This window comes from Pristiophorus japonicus, unplaced genomic scaffold, assembly GCF_044704955.1.
Source record: "Pristiophorus japonicus isolate sPriJap1 unplaced genomic scaffold, sPriJap1.hap1 HAP1_SCAFFOLD_75, whole genome shotgun sequence".
In the NCBI taxonomy this organism is placed as follows: domain Eukaryota; kingdom Metazoa; phylum Chordata; class Chondrichthyes; family Pristiophoridae; genus Pristiophorus; species Pristiophorus japonicus.
In genome coordinates, this window is record NW_027254666.1 from 1313206 (window position 1) to 1338514 (window position 25309).

At 45.8% G+C, this 25309-nt stretch overlaps 2 non-coding genes across 2 annotated transcripts; both read right to left on the reverse strand.

Moving 5' to 3' along the window:
• Positions 1-2803: 2803 nt before the first annotated feature.
• trnak-cuu (transfer RNA lysine (anticodon CUU)) lies at positions 2804-2876 on the reverse strand. Its single transcript has one exon. It is a non-coding gene; the product is annotated as a tRNA-Lys (tRNA).
• A 9553-nt stretch (positions 2877-12429) lies between these two features.
• On the reverse strand, positions 12430-12502 carry trnav-aac (transfer RNA valine (anticodon AAC)). Its single transcript has one exon. It is a non-coding gene; the product is annotated as a tRNA-Val (tRNA).
• Between the last annotated feature and the right edge of the window lie 12807 nt (positions 12503-25309).

Genomic DNA, 25309 nt, shown 5'->3' on the forward strand with positions numbered 1-25309 from the left:
CTAAATGGTATTGTGTTAAAAGAGAAGCAGAAGGATTGAGTGATTTACACACAGAAATCTTTGAAGCTGGGTAGATAAGTTACTAAGTTGTTTAAAAAGAATACAGGGCCCTTGGCTTTTTATGAAGTGAAATAGAGGACACCAGCGAAGAAGTTGTACCATACCTTTTCAATCCCGGTTTAGGCCTCAGTTGGAGAACTGTTTACAGTTCTGAGCACCACAATTTAGGAAGGATATCAAGGCATTGGAGAGAACGTAACAAATATATAAGAAACATTTTCTATTGTTGTAGAAGACACAAACACAGGCATTCATCGAGAATCAACATGCAGGTGACCACACACAGATTAAAGAGCCAGAGAGACCGACAGAATCGTGTAACACCGGCAAATAGACAAGAGATATTGACAAGGACTGAAAGCACTTTGTGATCAGAAAATTGACGGCCCAGCTGTGGTTAATGACACGGCTTTTGATGATTGATCTCCGTACAAGCCTTGAAATTCAGGAGAACCGGTATCGTGGTTTGAAGCTCGAGATAAAGCTCGAGATAAAGCCACGGGACGATACCAACAGGCGCCTGGCAGCAATCAGCGACAGGAAGATGCACCTTAAGCAGGCCCGGCTAGTTTAGTCGGTAGAGTATTCGGCTTTTAATCTCCGGGTCGTGGGTTTGAGCCCCATGTTGGGTGAATTATTGTCCTTAAACCTTTATGGTGCTTTCACTGGAAAACATCATTAATGAACCCATAATCTTCTTTTGCACAATGAACAAAATGCGAACTGAGGGAGAGTTGATCATTTGATCATATGTTCTGTGCTCTGTATAAGAACACAAGAACCAGGAGCAGGAGTCGGCCATTTGGCCCTTCGAGCCTGCCTTCTTTTGCAATGAAACAAATTATAACCGTGTTTTTAAATGAGCAGTGCGAGATATTTATATGGCTCATTTCAATGCTTCACAAAACCATTCCTATCGTTACAGCCACCCAGGATCGATTCCCGGTTTGAGAAGTAACTTTGATATTATTCTTTGCAATTGAAGTGGGGTCATTTTATGAAGTTCGATGGATGTCCCAAAACACTTGAGAGTGGTGTCCAAACAAATGAGTTTGCAATTAAAAACACTGAACGTCAGGAGTGGGATTTGACCCCACACCTCCAGAGGAGACTGTGACCTGAACATAGCACCTTAGACCGCTTGGCCATCCGGACTGTTCGAAGCTCCAGTTACAAGTTATTACTCTGGAAAGTTTCAGACCGGGCACTTGTTCAGTGTTACTGGAAGGCCCAGTGGCCGGGATATCCTCTCCCCCGTTGTTTTCCTGAGCTTGTGCACGGTGTCCGGGGAGCTTTGGTCCGGGTCCGAGGTAGCTTACATCATGTGACAATGCACCCCGGACTGCTCTTGTTCCATTTTATCGCACATTAGTTTTTGGTGCAAAAATAATATCTCCAGAGGAGACAGTGATCTAAACACAGTACCGCATACTGCTCGGCCATCCTGACTATTCAGTGCTGTGTGTGGCCACCTGCAGGTTGATTTTGAACTTTTGTGTCCTGTCACATGCAATAAATGGGGGCAGCAGGCGTATCTCTGCCTGACACCGGGGAAACAGTGAGACAGACATTGCATTGTGTTCAGGTTTAATCACAGCGATATCCGCAGTCAGGAGCTGAAAAGGACGAAGAGCTGCAAAAATACAAGAAAAAAGCAAAGAAATGTCAGCAATTGTGGTAAACTCTTTAATGTGCTTCCTGCTCGTTTCGTGATGCGGCGCTCACAGAGGGAGTACGAATTCAGAAAATAATTCTTCCATTCAAAATCTTTAAAATAATGACATGCAACTAATTAAACTGTGTGCCGGGGGATGGGGATGGGTGAAGATTATTTGTTTTATGCCCCATTCATTAACCGACAGCGTTGTTTTGTCGAATTGTTACTGAGGGACAGTGGAAACTTCAATAACTGAACTTTAATTATTTAAGGATTTTGAATCATTGATGAAGTTTTCTCCCCTATCTGACTTTACTCACTCTGTTTGTTGGAGACTGGTTTAAAATGTTCAGTGCTCATGCGACAAGGAACCTGGAGCGACTTTTGTTCAATTTATTTCACAGCAAAAGTATTCTCCAAAATACAATTTCCACCGGGGACCTTTCACGTGTGAGGTGGATATGATAACCACTACACTACAGAAACACTGTGTATAAAGCAACCTTAGGAATATAACCAGAGCTTCAACCTACACAGCTGGCCGATACTTCAGGAGCTGGTTTTACGAGAAGAGAATGACGGTGCTATATTTCGGAAGGCTGTGAGCGTGGCAGGAATTGATCTCGTGTTTCCCAGACTTCATACATAGGAACAGGAGATGGCCATTTAGCAGCGAGTGGTTAGGATCTGGAATGCACGGCTTGAAAGGGCGGTGGAGGCAGACTTAATCTTATCTTTCAGACGGGAGTTGGATAAGTGTCTGAAGGAAAAACAATTGCAGAGCTACGGGGAAAGGGTGGGGGAGTGGGACTCGCTGAGGGTCGGCACTGGCTCGATGGGCCGAATGGTCTTCCGTGCTGTAACCATTCCATGATTCGATCAGTTAGTGGCACATTTTATAGTGTGGCTGGGAGCACAACATTGCAAAAGGGACATGGATTGAGTCGCCAAAACTAGAGGCATCTGATTTAGGAGATTCGCGGGGCGTGGAAATTTCGGAGTTTAATGACTTTGAAAGCAACATTTTTGTTTTGTGCCGTTTCGGTCAGAGGTTTTCCATTAAAGCAACATTAAATGAAAAGAAATCGCCCAACGTTGGTCTCGAACTCACGACCCTGAGATTAAGAGTCTCATGCTCTACCGACTGAGCTAGCCAGGCTTCCATTCAAAGCAGGTTTTTATCACTCATTGCAGCCAGGCGCCTGTTGGCTCCGCCCCAGATGTTTAAACTTGCTGTTGAAGAACTGCCAGGATCTTCTTGAATGGTGAACCAGGTTGGAGGGGCCGAATGGCCAACTCCGGCCCCTCATCCTTACGTGTTTATGTTTACGTCTTTATGCGGAGCTCCTTTCAGGGTAAATGAGCCAAAGGAGGACAGGGGTAACGTTATAAGGACACCCTCAAAGCCTCCCAGGTAAAGTGCGACATCACCACTGACACCTGGGAGGCCCAGGCCGCAGACCGCCCGATGTGGAGACAGTCCTTCTGGGAGGGCGTTGAGCTCTTTGACTCGAGACGCAAGGAGCATGAAGAGACCAAGCGCAGGCAGCGGAAGGAGCACACGGCAAACCATTCCCACCGACATCTTCCCTCGACGTATATCTGTCCCACCTGTAACAGGGTCTGTGGCTCTCGTATCGGAATGTTCAGCCATCAAAGGACTCACTTTGGGATGGAAGCAAGTCCTCCTCGATCCCGAGTTACTGCCTCTGATGGTGTCTATGATTTGCGATACACTGCGGAAACATCTCCACTTTCAGCACCAGATTACCAGAATTAAACCCAATGGGATCGGGAGAAAAGTTCCTCATATGCTCAGAGCAAATATATCATATGACAATAGAATTTTACGTATTAATTAATGATGTTTAAATCAATGTTTCATTTTTTTTTACACAGGAGATGCATAAAGATGTGTAAAATAGATGAACTATTTTTTATGTAAGGTTTTGAATTAAAAGTACAATTTCCCTGACCGGGAATCGAACCCGTGCCGTGGCGTTGAACGCACTAAATCATAACCACCAGACCATCAGGGAACCTGGTTTGGATAAAGTATTTTTTTAAATAAAAGTAATTCTCTGCCTGACACCTTGGAAACAATGAGACAGCCCTTGGAGCAAGGGTCTGGTTATTGTCAAACAGCAAAGGAAATATTAATTCTGGATGAACAATATCCGAAAGAACAGTGACCACGACGTGATTTGAACATGCAACCTTCGGATCTGGAGTCAGACACGCTACCATTGCACCATGAGACCTACACAGTGAGCTGGAGATGTTCGTCTCTATGAAGGTTCTGTAATACAATGGGCTTTAAAATCTCGGCCCATTCCCACCAGGTAACACAAGCAGCGCTCACCTGACAGGCACCGTATGGTTTCTTCTTAAACTTTTCTCTTGCTTTCACGGGAAACCATCATTAATTAACCCCTCACCTTCTTTTGCACAATCAAACAAATGCTAACTCAGGAACAGTCCATACTTCAATCATTTGTCTTGTGCTTTGCATCTTAACTCGAAAACCATATCCCATTTTACTCACTGTATTATATCTTTCTGGTTCAAAATTCTCATTGCCGATGACACCACGAATCTGGGGCAACTTTTATCAAATTTAACAGCACCGGTTATACCTACCGTGCACACAACATACAAACAGTAGTAAAGATAAAATCCCAACATGCGTATTTTCAGATTCAACGCTGTAGCATTTCAAATAAAGTGAAAGAATTTTACACTGAAAAGATTTGCAAGTGTTGCTTGTATTTGTGTCTTTAATCAAATTTTGTGGCGTCTGACTCCCATTCATGCCACTGCTGAATAAGAAAGGAGGGTTTGACATTGACCAGTCTGCACTGCCCCTGATATTTGTGAGCTCATCCTTCATATTCAGTGGTTTCTCGCCCTTTGATGGGCTGCAGTGTAGCGGATATCACGTTGGCCTCACATTGAGTACTGTTGAGGGGGATGACTCATCAGGGGAGTGCAGCAGCAGCCAAGTTCATGGCACCGTGGCTGGCTCTGCTGCACAGAAGGGCAGGAAAAAGAGTGGGACAGCGATAGTGATAGGGGATTCGATTTAAAGTGGAATAGATAGGCGTTTCTTCGGCCGCAACCGAGACTCCATGTTGGTATGTTGCCTCCCTGGTGCAAGGGTCAAGGATGTCTCGCAGCGGGTGCAGGACATTCTGAAAAGGGAGGGAGATCAGCCAGTTGTCGTGGTGCACATTGGTACCAAAGTTTTAGGTAAAAAAATGGATGAGGTCCTACAAGATGAATTTAAGGAGCTAGAAGCTGAATTAAAAAGTAGGACCTCAAAAGTAGCAATCTCGGGATTGCTACCAATGCCACGTGCTAGTCAGAGTCGGAATCGCAGGATAGCTCAGATGAATCCGTGGCTTGAGCAGTGGTGCAGCAGGGAGGGATTCAAATTCCTGGGGCATTGCAACCGGTTCTGGGGGATGTCGGACCGGTACAAACCAGACGGTCTGTACCGAGGCAGGTCCTGAACCAAAGTCCTTAGGGGGGAGTGTTTGCTAGTGCTGTTGGGGAGGAGTTAAACTAATATGGCAGGGGGATGGGAACCAATGCAGGGAGAGAGAGGGAAACAAAATGGAGACAGATACAAAAGACAGAAACGAGATGAGTAAAAGTGGAGGGCAGAGAAACCCAAGGCAAAAACCAAAAATGGCCACTGTACATCAATATTCTAAAGGGTCAAAGAGGAATAAAAAGGCAAGCCTGAAAGCTCGGTGCCTCAATACGAGGAGTATTCAGAACGCCGGAGAGGGCTCTGAGCTAGTTAGAGTGGGTGAGAGCGCAGATAAAAAGGACCCCAAGAATGAATGCAAAAGGCAGGAGGCAACAGAGCAGAGTAGCACTGGGGTAAGTGTGAACCACAAGGTAATAGGAAGGGACAATATGTATGAATATAAAGGGCTGCAGGAGGGGTCAAAACTAAAAATCATAGATTAAAAACTAGTATTAAATACTTTACCTAAACACACGCAGCATTCAAAATAAAGTAAATGAGTTGACGGCACAAATCATGACAAATGGGTATGATTTGGTGGCCATTACAGAAACGTGGTTGCAGGGTGGCGAAGACTTGGGAATTAAACATACTGGGGTAGCTGACAATTTGGAAAGATAGACAAGAAGGGAAAGGAGGTGGCGTAGCTCTGTTAATAAAGGATGACATCAGGGCAGTTGTGAGATATGATATTGGCTCTAATGAACAAAATGTTGAATCATTGTGGGTGGAGATTAGAGATAGTAAGGGGAAAAAGTCACTGGTGGGCGTAGTTTATAGGCGCCCAAATAATAACTTGACGGTGGGGTGGCAATAATCAAGGGAATAATGGAGGCATGTGAAAAAGGAACGGCAGTAATCATGGTGGATTTTAACCTACATATTGATTGGTCAAATCAAATCGCACGCGGTAGCCTGGAGGAGGAATTCATAGAATGCATACAGGATTGTTTCTGAGAACAATATGTTACAGAACCTACAAGGGAGCAAGCTATCTTAGATCTGGTCCTGTGCAATGAGACAGGAATAATGAACGATCTCCTGGTAAAAGATCCTCTCAGAAGGAGTGATCACAGTATGGTTGAATTTGTAATATAGATTGAGGGTGAGGAAGTAGTGTCTCAAACGAGCATACAATGCTTAAACAAAGGGGACTACAGTGGGATGATGGCAGAGTTGGTTAAAGTAGACTGGGAACACAGAATAAACGGTGGCACAATTGATGTACAGCAGAGGCCTTTTAAGGAGCTCTTTCATAGTGCACAACAAAAATATATTCCAGTGAAAAAGAAGGGCAGTAAGAGAAGGGATAACTTGCTGTGGATAACCAAGGAAATAAAGGAGAGTATCAAATTAAAAACCAATGCGTATAAGGTGGCCAAGGTTAGTGGGAAACTAGAAGATTGGGAAAATTTTAAACGACAGCAAACAATGACTAAGAAAGCAATAAGGAAAGGAAAGATAGATTACGAAATTAAAATTGCGCAAAACATAAAAACAGATAGTAAAATCTTTTACCGATATATAAAACGGCAAAGAGTGACTAAAGTAAATGTTGGTCCCTCAGAAGATGAGAAGGGGGATTTAATAATGGGAAATGTGGAAATGGCTGAGAACTTAAACAATTATTTTGCTTCGGTCTTCACAGTGGAAGACACAAAAACTATGCCAGAAATTGCTGGTCACAGGAATGTGGGAAGGGAGGAACTTGAGACAATCACTATCACTAGGCGGGTAGTGCTGGACAGGCAAATGGGACTCAAGGTAGACAAGTTCCCTGGTCCTGATGAAATGCATCCCAGGGTATTAAAAGAGGTAGCGGAAGTTATAGCAGATGCATTCGTTATAATCTTCCAAAATTCTCTGGACTCTGGGGAGGTACCAGCGGATTGGAAAGCAGCTAATGTAACGCCTCTGTATACAAAAGCGGCCAGACAAAATGCAGGTAACAATAGGCCGGTTAGTTTAACATCTGTAGTGGGGAAAATGTTTGAAACTATCATTAAGGAAGAAATAGCGGGACATCTAGATAGGCTTAGTGCAATCAAGCAGACACAGCATGGATTCATGAAGGGGAAATCATGTTTAACTAATATACTGGAATTCTTTGAAGATATAACGAGCATGGTGGATAGAGGTGTACCGATGGATGTGGTGTATTTAGATTTCCAAAAGGCATTCGATAAGGTACCACACAGAAGGTTATTTCCGAAGATAGAGCTGCGCGGAGTCAGAGGATATGTATTAGCGTGGATCGAGATTTGGCTGGCGAACAGAAAGCAGAGAGTCGGGATAAATGGGTGCTTTTCAGTTTGGAAATCCGTGGTTAGTGGTGTGCCACAGGGATCGGTGCTGGGACCACAACTGTTTGCAATATACATAGATGACCTGGAAGAGGGGACAGAGTGTAGTGTAAAAGAATTTGCAGATGACACAAAGATTAGTGGGAAAGCGGGTTGTGTAGAGGACACAGAGAGGCTGCAAAGAGATTTGTATAGGGTAAGCGAATGTGCTAAGGTTTAGCAGATGAAATACAATGTCGGAAAGTGTGAGGTCATCCACCTTGGGAAAAAAAAACAGTAAAAGGGAATATTATTTGAATAGAGAGAAATTACAACATGCTGCGGTGCAGAGGGACCTGGGGGTCCTTGTGCATGAATCCCCAAAAGTTAGTTTGCAGGTGCAGCAGGTAATCAGGAAGGTGAATGGAATGTTCGCCTTCATTGCGAGAGGGATGGAGTATAAAAGCAGGGATGTCCTGCTGCAACTGTATAGGGTATTGGTGAGGTCGCACCTGCAGTACTGCGTGCAGTTTTGGTCACATTACTTAAGGAAGGATATACTGGCTTTGGAGGGGATACAGAGACGATTCACTCGGCTGATTCCGCAGATGAGGGGGTTACCTTATGATGATAGATTGAGGAGACTGTGTCTTTACTCGGTGGAGTTCAGAAGGATGAGGGGTGATCTCATAGAAACATTTAAAATAATGAAAGGGATAGACAAGATAGAGGCAGGGATGTTGTTTCCACTGGTAGGGGAGACTAGAGCTAGGGGGCACAGCCTCAAAATACGGGGGAGCCAATTTAAAACCGAGTTGAGAAGCAATTTCTTCTCCCAGAGGTTTGTGAATCTGTGGGATTATCTGCCCAAGGAAGCAGTTGAGGCGAGATCATTGAATGTATTCAAGTCACAGACAGATAGATGTTAAACCACTAAGCGAAATAAGGGTGACGGGGTGCGGGTGGGTAAGTGGAGCTGAGTCCACGGCCAGATCAGCCATGATCTTGTTGAATGGCGGAGCAGGCTCGAGGGGGTAGATGGTCTACTCCTGTTCCTAATTCTTATGTTTCTTATGTTTCTTATGGAGCAGGCGTCTACTACAACCAAAAAAACATTTTTTAAAGGACCTGCGTAGTCCTCATGGATGCGTGCCCAAGGCTTGGTGGGCCAGGACCATGGGCTAGTGGGGGCTTCCCTGGGCGCATTACCCAGCTGGGCAAACGTGTTGCACCTGCGAACGCAAAGTTCCAGATCTGCGTCTTTCCCTGTACACCAAATGTGTGACTTGGCAATTGCCTTCCTCATAACAATGCCCGGGTGCTTTGATGAACAACTCTCTGCCCATCTGGTTTCTACGCGGTTTCCCCACAGTAGGCAATCGGCCTGAATCGAGAGTTCATCCCTGCGCCTGTGAAATAGTTTAACTTCCTCACGACATGCCCTGTAAGTGGCTGCCCAGTCCCCATTCAGGACACATTTCTTGACTGGAGACAATAGCGGGTCTCTATTTGTCCAGACTTTAATCTGACGGGCTGTCACGGGTGAGACTTCACTTCCGAAAGCTTCAACAGCCATGACCATCTCAGCACCATGCTCGGTAGCCCCCTCAGTGGTGGCGAGTGGGAGCCTGCTGAGTGCATCAGCACAGTTTTCGGTGCCCGGTCTGTGCCGAATTGTGTAGTCATAGGCGGCTAAACTGAGTGCCCACCTCTGTATGCGGGCCGATGCATTTGCATTTATGGCCTTGTTGTCTGCCAAAAGGGACGTTAGGGGTTTCTGATCTGTCTCCAGCTCAAATTTCCTGACAAACAGGTATTGGTGCATTTTCTTTACTGCATATACACATGCAAGCGCCTCCTTTTCTACCATCCCGTAGCCCATTTCTGCCTGGGACAGACTTCTGGAGGCCTAAGCTACCGGCTGTAACTGACACTTGGCATTGACATGCTGCAACACACACCCGACACAATCGGACGACGCATCGCACGTTAACACAAGTTTCTTACATGGGTCATATAGCGTTAACAGAGTGTTGGAACATAACAAATTGGGAGCTCTAATAAAAGTCCTTTTCTGGCTGTCCCCCCAGACACATTCGTGACCTTTGCGTAGGAGCACGTGTAGCGGCTCTAGCAGCTTGCTCAATTTGGGAAGAAAGTTACCAAAATAGTTCAGGAGCCCCAGGAACGAATGCAGCTCCGTCGTGTTACGGGGTCTGGGTGCTCTCTGGATCGCTTCCGTTTTGGAGGCAGTAGAGCTGATCCCGTCTGCTGCTACCCTTCTCCCCAGGAATTCTACCTCTGGAGCTATGAAGACGCACTTCGCCTTTTCAGTCGCAGCCCTATCCGGTCCAGTCTGCGTAGCACCTCCTCCAGGTTGTGGAGGTGTTCTTCAGTATCGTACCCCGTGATGAGGATGTCGTCTTGAAAAACCACCGTCCCTCGAATCGACTTGAGGAGGCTTTCCATATTTCATTGTAAGATCGCGGCAACCGACGAATCCCGAACGGACATCTGTTGTACTCAAACAACCCCTTGTGTGTCGTGATGGTGGTCAGCTTCTTCGACTCACTCGCCAGCTCCTGGGTCATGTAAGCTGAGTTCAGGTCCAATTTTGAAAAAAGTTTGCCACCGGATAGCATCGCAAAGAGGTCCTCCGCTCTCAGTAGCGGGTACTGGTCTTGGAAAGACACCCGATTGATGGTGGCCTTGTAATAACCACATATCCTGACCGACCTATCCGCCTTGAGCACCGGCACAATCGGGTTCGCCCAGTCACTGAATTCGTCTGGCGAGATGATGCCTTCCCTTTGCAGGCGGTCCAATTCGCCTTCTATCATTTCCCGCATCACGCACGGCTCTGCCCTGACCTTGTGGTGTACTGGCATGGCGTACGGGTTCATGTGAATCACTACCTTGGCCCCCATGAAAGTGCCAATGCCGGGTTGAAATAATGAGTCAAATTTGTTCAGGATCTGTGAGCATGATACTCGCTCCACAGAGGAAATTGCATTGACATCGCCCCATTTCCAGTTCATGACAGCAAGCGAACTTGTGGGTCATGGCTACTGTGGCGCTGCCTAGCACCAGAATGATCTCCTTTGTGTACGTTCGTAGCTGTGCGTCAATCGGCAATAATTTTGGCCTCCTGGCCTTGGACGCCCACAACTTTTCGAACTATTTGATACCCATCAGGGACTGGCTGGCCCACGTGTCTAGCTCCACTGATACTGGGATGCCATTGAGGAGCACTTTCATCATTATCGGTGGCGTCTTGGTGTATGAACTTTATACGTGCACCACATGAACTCGCTGAACTTCAGCTTCCAGCGATTTCCCCCAGTGTTCATTTCTGCAATTTCTGCATGTATTTTGCTCATCTCTGCAAACTCTGGCTGAGTGTGTGCCTCCATGCCTCCAACATGAGCTGCTGTTGGAAACAAAATGTCTCTTGCCAGTCGATCGTCACTGACTGCCCCGTGATTGTCCTTGAGTGCACCATTATCAGGTGTTGATGGCCCCATTACTGGCCGCATTGTCCCTTGCAATGACGTGAATCGCTATTCAGCTTGCCATTGTCTCTGTCCAACTCCCCCTCTGGGTTTGGCTATATATTGGGGCACGCCTGACTGCCTTTGGCTGCCTGGAGAACTGTGTGATGCTTTAACAATGTTGAATCTCTGTCCCAACCATTGCTTAACACAGAACGTCTTGTCGGTTCTGCTCGTGGCCATGCTCGTGTGGTTTAAATCCCAGTTTCTCGTCGCCATTGATACGTCCTTACTATACAGTGTAAAGGCACACGAGGCCCATGCTTCAGGGAAGGTCAGTCTGTGACCTGTCTTTTATTTCTTAGCACTCGAGTGATGGAAGTGGGTGGAGCTTCCCCTTTTATACGTGAAGGTCCAGGTTAGGAATGTCTCGAACAAGTTCACCACCAAGTGGTCATTGTTCTCACAGTGTACAACTTAGGTCAGATTATACATGGGTTACAATGCTGGTTGCATACATGACATTCCTGGCCTCACTCAATATGGAGCGGTGGACGAGCGATTAGTCGATGGGTTGTTTGCGGCTTCGATCTGCTGTTGTGAAGCGCGGCGGAGATGCAGGATCCTTTAATAATCTCTCACAACTCAACTGAAAGCAGCCGGAACGTGCAGCTTTGAGAGGGTCTTTCTGCACCGTCACGGCTGGAAACGGGACGGAGTGAGAGACGCTGTGTAGAGTTTGAGTGTGTACAGAACTGTACAGAGAAACCAGCCAATGTAACAGGGCTGTGAGACACTGCATTTTGTTAATAGTATAGTATTAGGCAGTCCCTCGGATCGAGGATGATTTGTTTCCACACTAAAAAGGGATGAGTTCCCAGGTGTTTCGATGAGGGACCTGACAATCTAGGTCCCGAACTACATCCTGAAAGGTGGAAGATGCCTGTGGGTGGATTGTTTTAACGTGGGGTGACCGTTGCACACCTGCCACCACACGGGCTTGACAGAGCTAGGTCTTGGTCCAGAGGCAAGGATTACCCAAGGCGACCACAGACCAAGCTCTTCTGCGTGGACCTAGTATGTACACATGTGCCGACTATCCATAGATCGCAGTGTGGGCTGGCCCGTGCTGTCCCTGGGCCCTCGCCTCTCCTGAGCCCCGATCTCACACCGCTCCTCCGCCCCGATCAAATATGGAGCAGTCAGAAACAGGACATCAATTTGTCCCTCTAATCTTGGAGACATCAAATATCAACACTGTTATTTGAAATATCAAAATATTAAACTCCAGCCTAGTTGAAGGGTTATTAACATCAGCAGAAACAAACACCAACTTTGTTAATATTGAACCATTAATGTCAATTATTCCATTTTTTCTAATATTTAATTGAACAATGTCGAAAATGTTTCCACCCGGTTTCGAACCGGGGACCTTTCGCGTGTTAGGCGAACGTGATAACCACTACACTACAGAAACACTGCGATTGACATGTTGCTAGGAACCTAACTAGAGCCTTAACCTACACAGCTTGCCGATACTTCAGGAGCTGGTTTTACGAGAATAGAATGAATGTGCGATCTTTAGGAAGGCTGTGAGTGTGGCAGGAATTGATCTCGTGTTTCCCAGACTTTACACATAGGAACAGGAGCGAGTGCTTAGGATCTGGGATGCACGGCTTGAAAGGGCGGTGGAGACAGACTCAATCTTATCTTTCAGATGGGAGTTGGAAAAGTGTCTGATGGAAAAACAATTGCAGTGCGATGGGGGAAGGGCGGGGGAGTGGGACTCGCTGAGAGTAGGCACGGGCTCGATGGGCCGAATGGCCTTCCGTGCTGTAACCATTCCATGATTCGATAAGTTAGTGGCACATTTCATAGTGTGGGTGGAAGCAGAACATTGCAAAGGTACATGGATTGAGTCGGCAAAACTAGAGGCATCTGATTCAGGAGATTCGCGGGGCACGGAAATTCGTGAGTTTAATGACTTTGAAAGGAACATTTTTGCTTTGTGCCGTTTCGGTCAGAGAAATGTTTGTGAAAGGAATTTTTTGCAGAAAGGGATGCAACATTTAACCTTCTACCTTAACACTTCTTTCTGGGTGTCAGGTCACATTTCGTTTCAATGTTATTCTTCCAGAATTGCTGTAAGAACATACGAACATAAGAATTAGGAACAGTGGTGGGCCATCTAGACCCTCGAGCCTGCTCCAACTTCCCCAACATCGGGAACAATCTCCCCGCATCTAACCTGACCAGTCCCATCAGAATATTGTATGTTTCGATGAGATCCCCTCTCATCCTTCTAAACTCCAATGTATAAAGGACCAGTTGATCCAGTCTCTCCTCATATGTCAGTCCAGCCATCCCGGGAATCAGTCTGGTGAACCTTTGCTGCACTCCCTCAATAGCAAGAACGTCCTTCCTCAGACTAGGAGACCAAAATTGAAAACAATATTCCAGTTGAGGCCTCACCAAGGCCCTGTACAACTGCAATAAGAACTCCCTGCTCCTATACTCAAATCACCAAGCTATGAAGGCCAACATACGAGTTACCTTTTTCCTGCCTACTGTAACTGTATGCCAACTTTCAGTGACTGATGAACCATGACACCCAGGTCTCATTGCACCTCCCCTTTTCCTAATCTGCCACCATTCAGATAATATTCTGTCTTCACGTTTTTGCCCTCAAAGTGGATAACCTCACATTTATCCACATTTTACTGCATCTGCCATGAATTTGTCCACTCACCTAACCTGTCTAATTCACCCTGCAGTCCCTTAGCGTCCCCCTCATAGTTCACACCGCCACCCAGTTTGGTGTCATCTGCAAACATGGAGATATTGCACTCAATTCCTTCATCCAAATCATTGATGTATATTGTAAAGAGCTGGGGTCCCAGCACTGAGCCCTGAGGCACTCCACTAGTCACTGCCTGCCATTCTGAAAAGGACCCTTTTATCCCAACTCTCTGCTTCCTGTCTGCCAACCAGTTCTCTATCCACGTCAGTATATTACCCCCAATACCATGTGCTTTGATTTTTTACAGCAATCTCTTGTGTGAACCCTTGTCAACAACCTTTTGAAAGTCCAAATATACCACATCCACTGGTTCTCCCTTGTCTACTCTACTAGTTACATCCTCAAAAATTCCAGAAGAATTGTCAAGCATGATTTACCTTTCATAAATCCATGCTGACTTGGACCGATCCAGTCACTGCTTTCCAAATGCGCTGCTATTTCATCCTTAATAATTGATTCCAACATTTTCCCCACTACTGATTCAGGCTAACCAGTGTATAATTACCCGCTTTCTCTCTCCCTCCCTTCTTAAAAAGTGGTTTTACATTAACTACACTCTAGTCGATATGAACTGATCCCGAGTCAATAGCCCGTTGGAAAATGATCACCAATGCATCCACTATTTCTAGGGCTACTTCCTTAAGTACTCTTAGATGCAGACTATCAGGCCCCGGGGATTTATCATCCTTCAATCCCATCAATTTCCCACCTCATAAGGATATCCTTCAGTTCCTCCTTCTCACTCGACCCTCGGTCCCCTAGTACTTTTGCAAGGTTATACGTGCCTTCCTTCGTGAAGACGGAACTGAAGTATTTGTTCAATTGGTCTGCCATTACTTTGTTCCCCATTATAAATTCACCTCAAACCGACTGCAAGGGACCTACAGTTGTCTTCACTAATCTTTTTCTCTTCACATATTTAAAGAAGCTTTTGCAGTCAGTTTTTATGTTCCAAGCAAGCTTCCTCTCATAATCCATTTCCCCCTCCTAATGAAACCCTTAGTCCTCCTCTGTTGAATTTTAAAGTTCTCCCAGTCCTCAGGTTTGTTCCTTTTTCAGGCCAATTTATCTGCCTCTTCCTTGGTTTTAGCACTATCTTTAATTTCCCTTGTTAGCCACGATTGAGCAACGTTCTCCGTTCTATTTTTACTCCAGACAGGGAAGTGTAATTGCTGAAGTCACCCATGTGATCTTTAAATGTTTGCCATTGCCTATCCACCGTCAACCCTTTAAGTATCCTTGGCCAGTCTATTCTAGCCAATTCACATCTCATACCGTCAAAGTTACCTTTCCTTAAGTTCAGGACCCAAGTTTCTGAATTAACTGTGACACTCGCCATCTTAATGAAGAATTCTACCATATTATGTTACTCGTCCCCAAGGGGCCTCGCACAACAAGATTGCTAATTTGTCCCTTCTCATTACACATCACCCAGTCAAGGACGGCCAGCGCTCTTCTGGGTTGAGGAAACCATCCATAATACACTCCATTAAATCCTCCTCCACCACATTACTACCATGTGGTTAGCCCAATCACGATGTAGATTAAAGTCACCCATGATAACTGCTGTCCCACCACTGCACACATCGCTTCTTTCTTGTTTGATGCTGTCCCCAACCTTACCACGACAAACCAGTGAGACAGACATTGCAGCAAGGGTCTGTTTTTGTGAAACAGCAATTGCTAAAAGAACAGTGAGCCCGACATGATTTGAATACGCAACCCTTTGATCTAGAGTCAGACGCACTACCGTTGCACCACAAGCTCTACACAGTAGTTAAAGGATGTTCGTCTATATGAAGGTTCTGCAATACAAGCTTTAAAATCCCCGCCCATTCCCACCAGTTTTCACAAGCAGCGCTCACCTGACAGTCACCGGATGGTTTGTTCGAAAACTTTTCTCTAGCTTTCACAGGAAAGCATCATTAATTAACCCCTCACTTTCTTTTGCACAATTAAACAAATGCTAACTCTGGGACACTCCATACTTCAATCACTTGCCCTGTGCTTTGGGGAGCGGCAGGGAAGTGGACCTGAGTCCATGATCAGATCAGCAATGATCGTATTAAATGGAGGAGCAGGATCGAGAGGCCGTATGGCCCATTCCTGCTCCTATTTCTTATGTTCGTATGCATGTTAACCCATTTTACTCACTGTATTTTAGCTTTGTGATTCAAAGTGTTCATTGCCAATGACACCAGGAATCTGGGGCAACTTTTATCAAATTTATCAGCACCGATTATTCCTACCGTGCACACAAAATACAATCAGTAGTGAGGATAAAATCCCACAGTATGTATTTTCAGATTCAACGCAGTAGCATTTCAAATAAAGTGAAATAATTTTACATGAAAAGATTTGCAAGTGTTACTGGTATTTGTGTCTTTAATTAAACCTTGTGGCGTCTGACTCCCGTTCATGCCACTGCTGAATAAGAAAGGAGGGTTTGACATTGACCAGACTGCACTGCACGTGATATTTGTGAGCTCATCCTTTATATTCAGTGGTTTCTCGCCCTTTGATGGGCTGCAGTGTAGCGGATATCACGTTGGCCTCACACGTAAAAGGTCCCCGGTGGATCCGTTTTCTCTCACTCAAAGTTATCTATTTATTGATGAAATAAAGAGCAATTAATGAATAAGGGAGCCCTTTTGCCAGGAAAATAAATAGCAAATAAAAACAGCAAATGCTGGAAATCTCAGCAGGTCAGGCAGCATTTGCAGGAAGACTGATCTCGCCTCCGATTGTTCATTCACAGCAACTTTAAACATAATGTTTTTGCCTGCGATTGAACCAGGGACGTTTCACGTGTAAAGCAAACGTGATAACCACTACACTACAGAAACCTATTGTACAACAGGCCCCACAGCGAGGAGCTGACCAGTGAGCTCGCTCTGTGCTGATCGGGAATGGGTTGGCTCACCTTAAACAACTTCTGTCCCACACTGAAAGTTCTCAATCCTTCTCCTCCGCTGCCCTATACAGAAATGTCACAGATCACCCAGCCACCGTGTTCACTTCCACATCCTCACAGTGGGGCCACAGAGGCTCCTACCGTCTCCCCGCGATCAGCGAACTCACCCAGTTTACAAAATTAAACCCCAAACACGTGCCCGGCAAAGTGCAGGAGAAGCCAGATAGTCTGTAATCTCGGTCTATCACAGAGAGTATTGGCATTCATGGTGATTACAGCAATTATTAATCGTCTCACAGACCTCAATTATTTTTATGCGATGAATTGATCGAGGATAGAAAGCAGGTTAGTGCGCCGGGTCTTAACCCCTCGACCACCAGGGAACAGTTACGATGCATGTCGAACCAGGTTAGTGCACCGGGTCTTAACCCCTCGACCACCAGGGAACAGTTACGATACATGTCGATATATTTATATATATTTATATATGAACCTGAATGTCAATGGCTACCGACCGAGACATCGTGGCGCCCATGGTAGTGCGTCTAACTTTCAGTGAGAGAAACGGTTTCACAGTGACACCTGTCATGTGTTCTGCATGGTGACTGCTTGTACTATTACAAGATGTGCCACCAGAGGGCACTGCGGGGGGTTGAGACTTGTAGCTTTTCTGCACAGGTGTGCCTGGCCTCGTATAAAAGTCATGCCACCAATAAAGGTTATCATTAAAGGACTCAGGTCACGACAGTTAAAGAACGACACATTGTCTCGTGGAGTCATTATCAGAGCATTTGAAGGTATAATAAGGGAGCCCAAAGCCTCAGAAACTGGAAATTCTACCAGAGCGTCGAAGTCATGCTGTAGGTGCCTGGGACAACACATTGCTCAAAGTTGTCCACACGTGAAGGCAGAGTGTTTCTTCGACAGAAAGAGTGGGCATCTTGCGAAGGCATGCCGACTGAAGGGAAAAACCTGTTGTTAAAGCTATGAGTCCAGCGTTCAAAGCTATGAGTAGAAATCCCAAGAGACTACATAGTATGGAAGACCAACAACAGGACGATGAGATGTTAGAGTTACACATCATCAGGATCACGATTTTAACGGACAGTGATTCGTAAAGAATCAAAATCCACATCGATGTTGCTGGATTCAAGATACCAATGGAAATTGACAAGGGTGCATCCGTGAGTGTAATACCGGAGTCACTGTACCGCGACAAATTGCGTGATTTCTAACTGGAGAAACCCAAGATAGAGCTGCGAGGCTATCGGGAGAGTAAATTCCTGTGGTTGGTCATATCACTGGACCGATCGGTGAAATATAAAGAACAATTTCAGAACTTGCCTCTAATAGTAGTGAAAAGAGACAAGTCTGCCTTACAAGGATGAAATTCATTAATCTCACTGAAGCTGGATTGTACTCAGATTTTCTTTGTGGAAGCGAGATTTTCATCAACGGATGAGGTTATCAAGAAGTATCCAAAGGTGTTCTGCGAAACGGACAGTCCGATCCAAGGCTTCAAGGCGAGTGTCAGGGTACAGAAGGACGCTAGATTGGTTTACTACAAGCACCGTTCCGTACCATATGCACTGAAGGAGAAAGTTGAGCATGAACTCAAAAAACTAGAAGGTGTTAACCGTTACACTGCGGAAACATCTCCACTTTCAGCACCAGATTAACAAAATTCAACCCAATGAGATCGGGAGAAAAGTTACTCACATGCTCAGGGCAAAATAAATAATTGTCGTTCTACAAAAGAATGAACAAATTTCAGCACCAGGTCAGACGGAAATGTTAAGCGAGCAGGTAGCCTGCTGAATCGCACTTTGAAGGTGTTGATGGTGACAAAGCAAATGGATTCTGCCTCATGATTCAATCTAAAAAAATGTCTGAAATAGGATTCGAACACTATCTATAGTGACCAGCGCACCTCATCTTAGACCACGTGGCCATCATTACTATTCAGTGTTGTGTGTGGCCACCTGCAGGTTGATTTTGAACTTTTGTGTCCTGTCACATGAAATAAATCAGGGCAGCAGGCAGATCTCTGCCTGATACCGGGGAAAGAGTGAGACAGACCTTGGAGCAAGGGTCTGGTTATTGTCAAACAGCAAATGAAATATTAATTCTGGAAGAATAAGATTGAAACGAAATGTAATCCTGACACCCAGAAACAAGTGTTAAGGCAGAAGGTTAAATGCTGCATCCCTTTCTGCAAAAAATTCCTTTCACAAACATTTCTCTGAACAAAAAGTCACAAAACAAAAATGTTCCTTTCAAAGTCATTAAACTCCCGAAGATCCACGCCCCGCGACTCTCCTGAATCAGATGCCTCTAGTTTTGCCGACTCCATCCATATCCCTTTGCTCCAAGGTCTGTCTCCCTGTTTCCCCGATGTCAGGCAGAGATCCCCCTGCTGCCCTCATTTATTTCACTCTCTGTGAATCTCTCTAATATTCCAACAGCAGCCATGGTTGTGTGAAGGTTTGTATTATGTTAATCGTCGCCAATTGTTGTGAAAAGTAGAACACCAGGAGGCTGAGTACTGTGAGCTAAACTTAGTGTGATCTTAGTCTTTTTTATTCCAACTCCAGAGTGCCTGAACAACATGGCAGCCAACCTTTTATACTGGCCCTGCACGTGTGGGCAGGTGACCATTGGGACTCCAACAGTCACGCCCTCTGATGGCAAGTATTACATAGTTACATACTTCACATAATTGTTATCGTTAAGAAGTTATAATTCCAATGAATGCCTGAATCATCCGAAAGGAGCCTGGTTTGTAGGACAAGGCTACATATCAGGAAGGAGCGTAGTTAGATGACAAGGGAAGTGATACTCTGATTATAAGTTTGGAGAATAAAAATAGTAAATGCTGGAAATACTGAGCAGGCCAGGCAGTATCTGTGGGGAAAGAAACAGAGTTAACGTTTCAGGTTAATGACCTTCCATCAGAAGTTGGGCAGTTGTGTTAGGTAATACTATTAAAAGTTTCAATTGTCACGAAGCAGTGGTAAGGAAAAGATATAAAATGTGGCATTTGGAACAGATAGTTTAGAATCCAATTAATGTTTGATCAATTTGTACACCGAGCTGGGAACTGTAACGTGTTTGAGTTCTTCGGCTAACATTCCAAGGTTTGGGTGTAAGTACTGTTAAGTGTATGTTTAATTATTGTCTGCTTAATAACTCTGAGATTTAATGTTGCGGACCCTATTCCTGCACTGCGTGTGTTCCAGCTCTGTTTGGAGCACCGATCCCTTCAATCCGTCGCTTAAAGGGACAGTTGGATTCACCGGATCTTTGTTTGGTGAAATTTCAAAGATTGAAAGCGGATCACATCAACCTGGTCACCGACTCACTAACCGCTGCACGCTGCTCCCGTGAGATGGAAGCCCAGTTACTGTTACAAGCTTGAACGCAGGTACAAGCAGAACTCATTCATAGAAAGTCCAAGTCCCTGAGGCACCTGATTTTTTGCACCAAACTCCTTCGCAAAGAGTTGCGTTTCGTGTGGGGTGATTTGGGCACATCTTTCCCCACACTACAACACTTCAAACAAAACTCAACGGCTGTAAAGCGCTTTAGGGCGTCATGAGTTCCTGAAAGGTGTTGTAGAAATGCAAGTCATTCTTTGCAAAAGCATGATGCAATTTCAAAATTCTTGAGTAAACTGAGGGCTCGTCCAGAATTTGAACGCGGGACCTCTCGCAAATTTCAAGCAACAACCCCCCAGCAAGAATCATACCCCTAGACCAACGAGCCAACTGCTTGATAAATGTGGAGATAAGGTGTAATCATTATTGAAACATTTTTAGTGTGTTGCTATTCTTCATCGGAGGAGCACATGAGATGGAATCAGTGACTTTGCTTTTTCGACCTGTCTTCTGAAGCACCGCACGGTCCCATTCCGACAGTCAATGAGCTGTTGGGACGTTAGTGTATGCAGGCTGTGGGTAGTCACCCCGAGCACAGCAGAGGGGTTTCTGCATTAGTTCAGGGAGGGGACATTATCTTTCCCCTTCTCTCTTCCTCTTGTCTATAACCCTGTGCTATGGTTTCTCTATTTATTCCCCTGAATCAGTTTCTAGTGTTTAAAAGGGAACAAAAGATGAAATGGGTGTCACTGTGGAACAATTTCTCTCACTCAAAGTTAAACGCACTACCGTGGGCAGCTCGAGGTCTAGGTTGGTAGCTTTTGATTTTTCAGGTTCATATATAAATATATATAAATATATCGACATGTATCGTAACTGTTCCCTGGTGGTCGAGGGGTTAAGATCTGGCGCAATAACCTGGTTTCTATCCTCGATCAATTCATCGCATAAAAATAATTGAGGTCTGTGAGACGATTAATAATTGCTGTAATCACCATGAATACCAATACTGTCATGTATCTCACACTACTGTACATAACTGTACCTTACCATGCAATACATGACTGTAACCAGAGAAGACTTGTAACCACAAACTTACCTTACCACCAGGGGTGCATTTGCAGGAGACACTGGATACCTTTCCCAGACAGGTATATAAGGACAGGTCTCAGGCAAGTGTGGCATTCGAGAGCTGTGTAATAAAGGTGCAGCTCCAGAGTGACCTTGACTTCAGTATGTGCCTCGTGTGAGTCTGTACTACAGGGTCAGGACTTTACAGTGGCGACGAGTTACGGGATTACAGAATCGAAAGAATGGTGACCAACGGCTCAGACGAAAAATACAATGCGGGAGATAATTGGGAGGAATTTATAGAAAGGCTCCAGCAAAGCTTTGTAACCAAAGACTGGTTAGGCGACAATAATGCAGACAAGAGAAGAGCCCATCTCTTTATCAGCTGTGGCTCGAAAACATACGCTTTAATGAAGGAGCTGCTGGCACACGAGAAACCAGCAAGCACGTCGTTTGAAGAATTGATCACACTGGTAAGAGACCATCTGAAGCCAGCTAGCAGCCTACTTTGGACCCGTGTCAAAGCTCGCCGTACACCGAGCACAGGCTCAGGAAAACCCCGGGGGAGAGGATATCGCGGTCACTGGGCCTTCCAGCAACACTGAACAAGTGCCCGTTCTGAAACTTTCCAGTGTAATAACTTGCAACTGGAATATCCAACAGTTAGAATGGACGAGCGGTCGAAGGTGCTGCGTTCAGGTCACTGTCCCCTCTGGAGGCGTGGGTTCAAATCTCAATCCTGACATTCAGTGTTTTTAATTACAAACTCATTTGTTTGGACACCACTCTGAAGTGCTTTGGGACATCCATCGAACTGAATAAAATGACCCCAATTCAATTACAAACAATGATATCAAAGTTACTTCTCAAACCGGGAATCGATCCTGGGTGGCTGTCGCGAATGGAATGGTTTTGTGAAGCATTGAAATGTGCCCTCTGAATATCTTGCACTGCTCATTTAAAAACACGGTTATAATTTGTTTCAGTGCAAAAGAAGGCAGGCGCAAAGGGCCAAATGGCCGACTCCTGCTCCTGGTTCTTGTTTTCATATACAGAGCACAGAATAAATGATTAAATGATCAACTCTCCCTCAGTTCGCATTTCTTTCATTGTGCAAAAGAAGATTGTGGGTTCATTAATGATGTTTTCCTGTGAAAGCACCATAAAAGTTTAATGAAAATAATTCATCTAACATGCGTGTCGAACCCACGACCCGGAGATTAAAAGTCTTATACTCTACCGACTGAGCTAGCCAGGCACTCTGGAGTTGTAATAAAAAAGAATAAGGTCACACTAAGTTTAGCTCACAGTACTCAGCCTCAGGGAGTTCTTCTTTGCAGAACAATTGGCGACGAGAAACAGAATACGAACCTTCACACAACCATGGCTGCTGTTCGAATATTAGAGAGATTCGTAGAGGGTAATGATTGGGAAGCCTGAGTCGAGCAGCTCGATCAGTACTTTGTGGCCAACGAGCTGGAAGGAGACACTAACGTGGCCAAGCACAGGGTGGTTCTCATCACCATCTGTGGGCCTAAAATATACAGCCTCATCAAGTATGTGCTCTTACCGACAAAACCAACGGAGAGGGAATATTTTGAGTTGTGCACACTGGTTTGGGACTACCTCAAGCCGAAGGAGAGTATCCTCATGGCCCGATATCGTTTTTACACGCACCATCGCTCCGGGGACCAGGACCTGGCGGATTATGTCACCGACCTGAGACACCTCGCGGGACCTTGCGATTTTGGAGCTGAGTTGGGGCAAATGCTGTGGGACTTTTACGTGCTGGGCATCAGCCACGAGGTCATTCTTCGAAAGCTGCTGGCTGCTGAATCGCTAGACCTGAGCAGAACCATCGCGATCGCCCAGGCATGCATGGCCACGGACGAGAACACCAAACAGATACCTTCTCAACATCGAAGCTCACCGGCAAGTACTCTGCATAAAATGATGTCGCTAGCAGGCCTAACTGCTTATGGCAGGGCCTATACGTCTGTGGCTGCAATACCTGTGATGACTCAGAGTGCGCCATCGGGGATGAATGTGAATCTATCAGCACCGTGTTAGTGCTGCGGGGGTGATCATCGTGCCCATCAATGTCGATTCAAGCACTACGTGTGCAAAGGCTGCACAACGATGAGGTACCTCCAGTGAATGTGCAAACGTGCTGTGACATACCACGTGGCAGAGGATGATCGATCCGGCATGGATCATGCAGCACAGGCAACTCAACCCGAGGAACAAGGACTCCCAGGTGCCCGTGGGGATGTTGCATTTTATCAGGGAGGCTTTGAGTGTGTGCCCGAAACGTTTCCTCTGCCTGTAAAATCCTGACCCTTGCAGTACAGACTTACACGAGGCACATGCTGAAGTCAAGGTCACTCTGGACCTGCACCTTTATTTCACAGCTCTCAAGTGCCACACTTGCCTGAGACCTGCCTTTATATACCTGTGTGGAACAGATATGCAGTGTCTCCTGCAAGTGCACCCCTGGTGGTAAAGTACGCTTGTGGTTACAGGTCATATCTAGTTACAGTGATGTATAGCATGGTAAGGTACAGTTATATAGAGTAGTGTGAGATACATGACATAGCCCTCAACCAAGGTCTTATTTTCTTTATAGGTTCAGTCTCTCAGGTGGTCTACGCTGTCGCGTGGAGCGTCTTAGTTGTGGTTCAGTTGTTTGCCTTGGTGCCTGTTTTTCTTTCGTTGTGATTGCTGGTATCTCGCCTGGGCTGTCTGTTGAGACTGCCCTTTCCTCAGGTTGTTTCCACTGTCTGTCCACCAGGTGTGGTGTGAGTTCCACATTGTAGTCTGCCTCTGGTTCTGCAGTGTCATCAGTGAATCTACATTTTACTTGGTCTACATGCTTCCGGCAGGCTTGGCCATTGTCCATTTGTACCACAGAAGCCTGTTCCTTCCTTATCTATTACTGTCCCTGCAAACCATTAGGGAACCCGGCCATTGTTTAGCACAAACACTTTGTCCCCTATCTCATTCAACCTCCCCCTCGAATTTCGGTCATGGTACTCAGTTAGCTTCCGGCGCTTTGCCTCAACAATTTCATGCATATCTGGGAGGATTAAAGGCAGTCTCGTCTTTAAGGTTCGTTTCATCAATAGTTGCGCGGGGGAACCCCAGTCAACGAATGCGGACGAGGTCTGTATGTCAGCAGCAGTCGCGGCTCTGCAGCGTGGGACCTTGGATTTTTAGCATCCCTTGTTTCACGATTTGCACTGCTCGCTCCACCTGTCCATTGGAGGCCGGCTTGAACGGTGCCGGACAAACGCCTCTCTACCTCGCAAGGGCATAACTACTCGGCTGCCCCACATCAGGCAGTCTGCCTGTAGTGATACTTCATGCATGCGCCTATGGAAAGGTTTGATCTCCTCGGAGCAGGCATCACGAGCCTCTGCCCAGTCACCAGTTAAAACACATCTTTTGACGAAGGATAACGTGGGGTCGCTGCTCGTCCAAGCTCTGATTTGGTGAGCCGTCATAGGTGAACCTGTGGATTCAAAGGCATTGATTGCCATACCATCTCACAGTCCTGTTCGTCGGACCCTTCCGTGGTCGCCAGGGATAGCCTGCTAAGCGTGTTGGCACAGTTGTCTGTGCCTGGCCTGTGACTTATTGTATAGTCGTAAGACGCTAGCATGAGTGCCCACCGCTGAATGCGCGCCGAGGCATTGGCGTTTATTGCCTTGCACTCGGATAGCAGGGATGTGAGGGGTTTGAGGTCAGTTTCTCACGCGAAACTGGCCCCGAAAAGGTATTGGTGCATCTTTTTGACACCGTACACGCACACGAGCGCCTCCTTCTCAACCATACAGTACCCGCGCTCCGCCCGCGAAAGTGAACTGGAGGCATAAGCTATGGTTTGTAATTTATGCGCATCATTGACATGTTATAAAACGCACCCGACCCCATACACTGACGCATCACATGTGAGACCTAGCTTTTTACCTGGATCAAAGAAAACCAAAACACTGTTGGAACACAGAAGGTTGCATTCCTTATTGAAGGCGCGTTCCTGGGTGTCCCCCCAAAACCAATCGCACCCCTTCCTGAGTAGCACATGGTGAGGCTCCCGCAGCGTGGTTAAGTTCTGCATAAAGT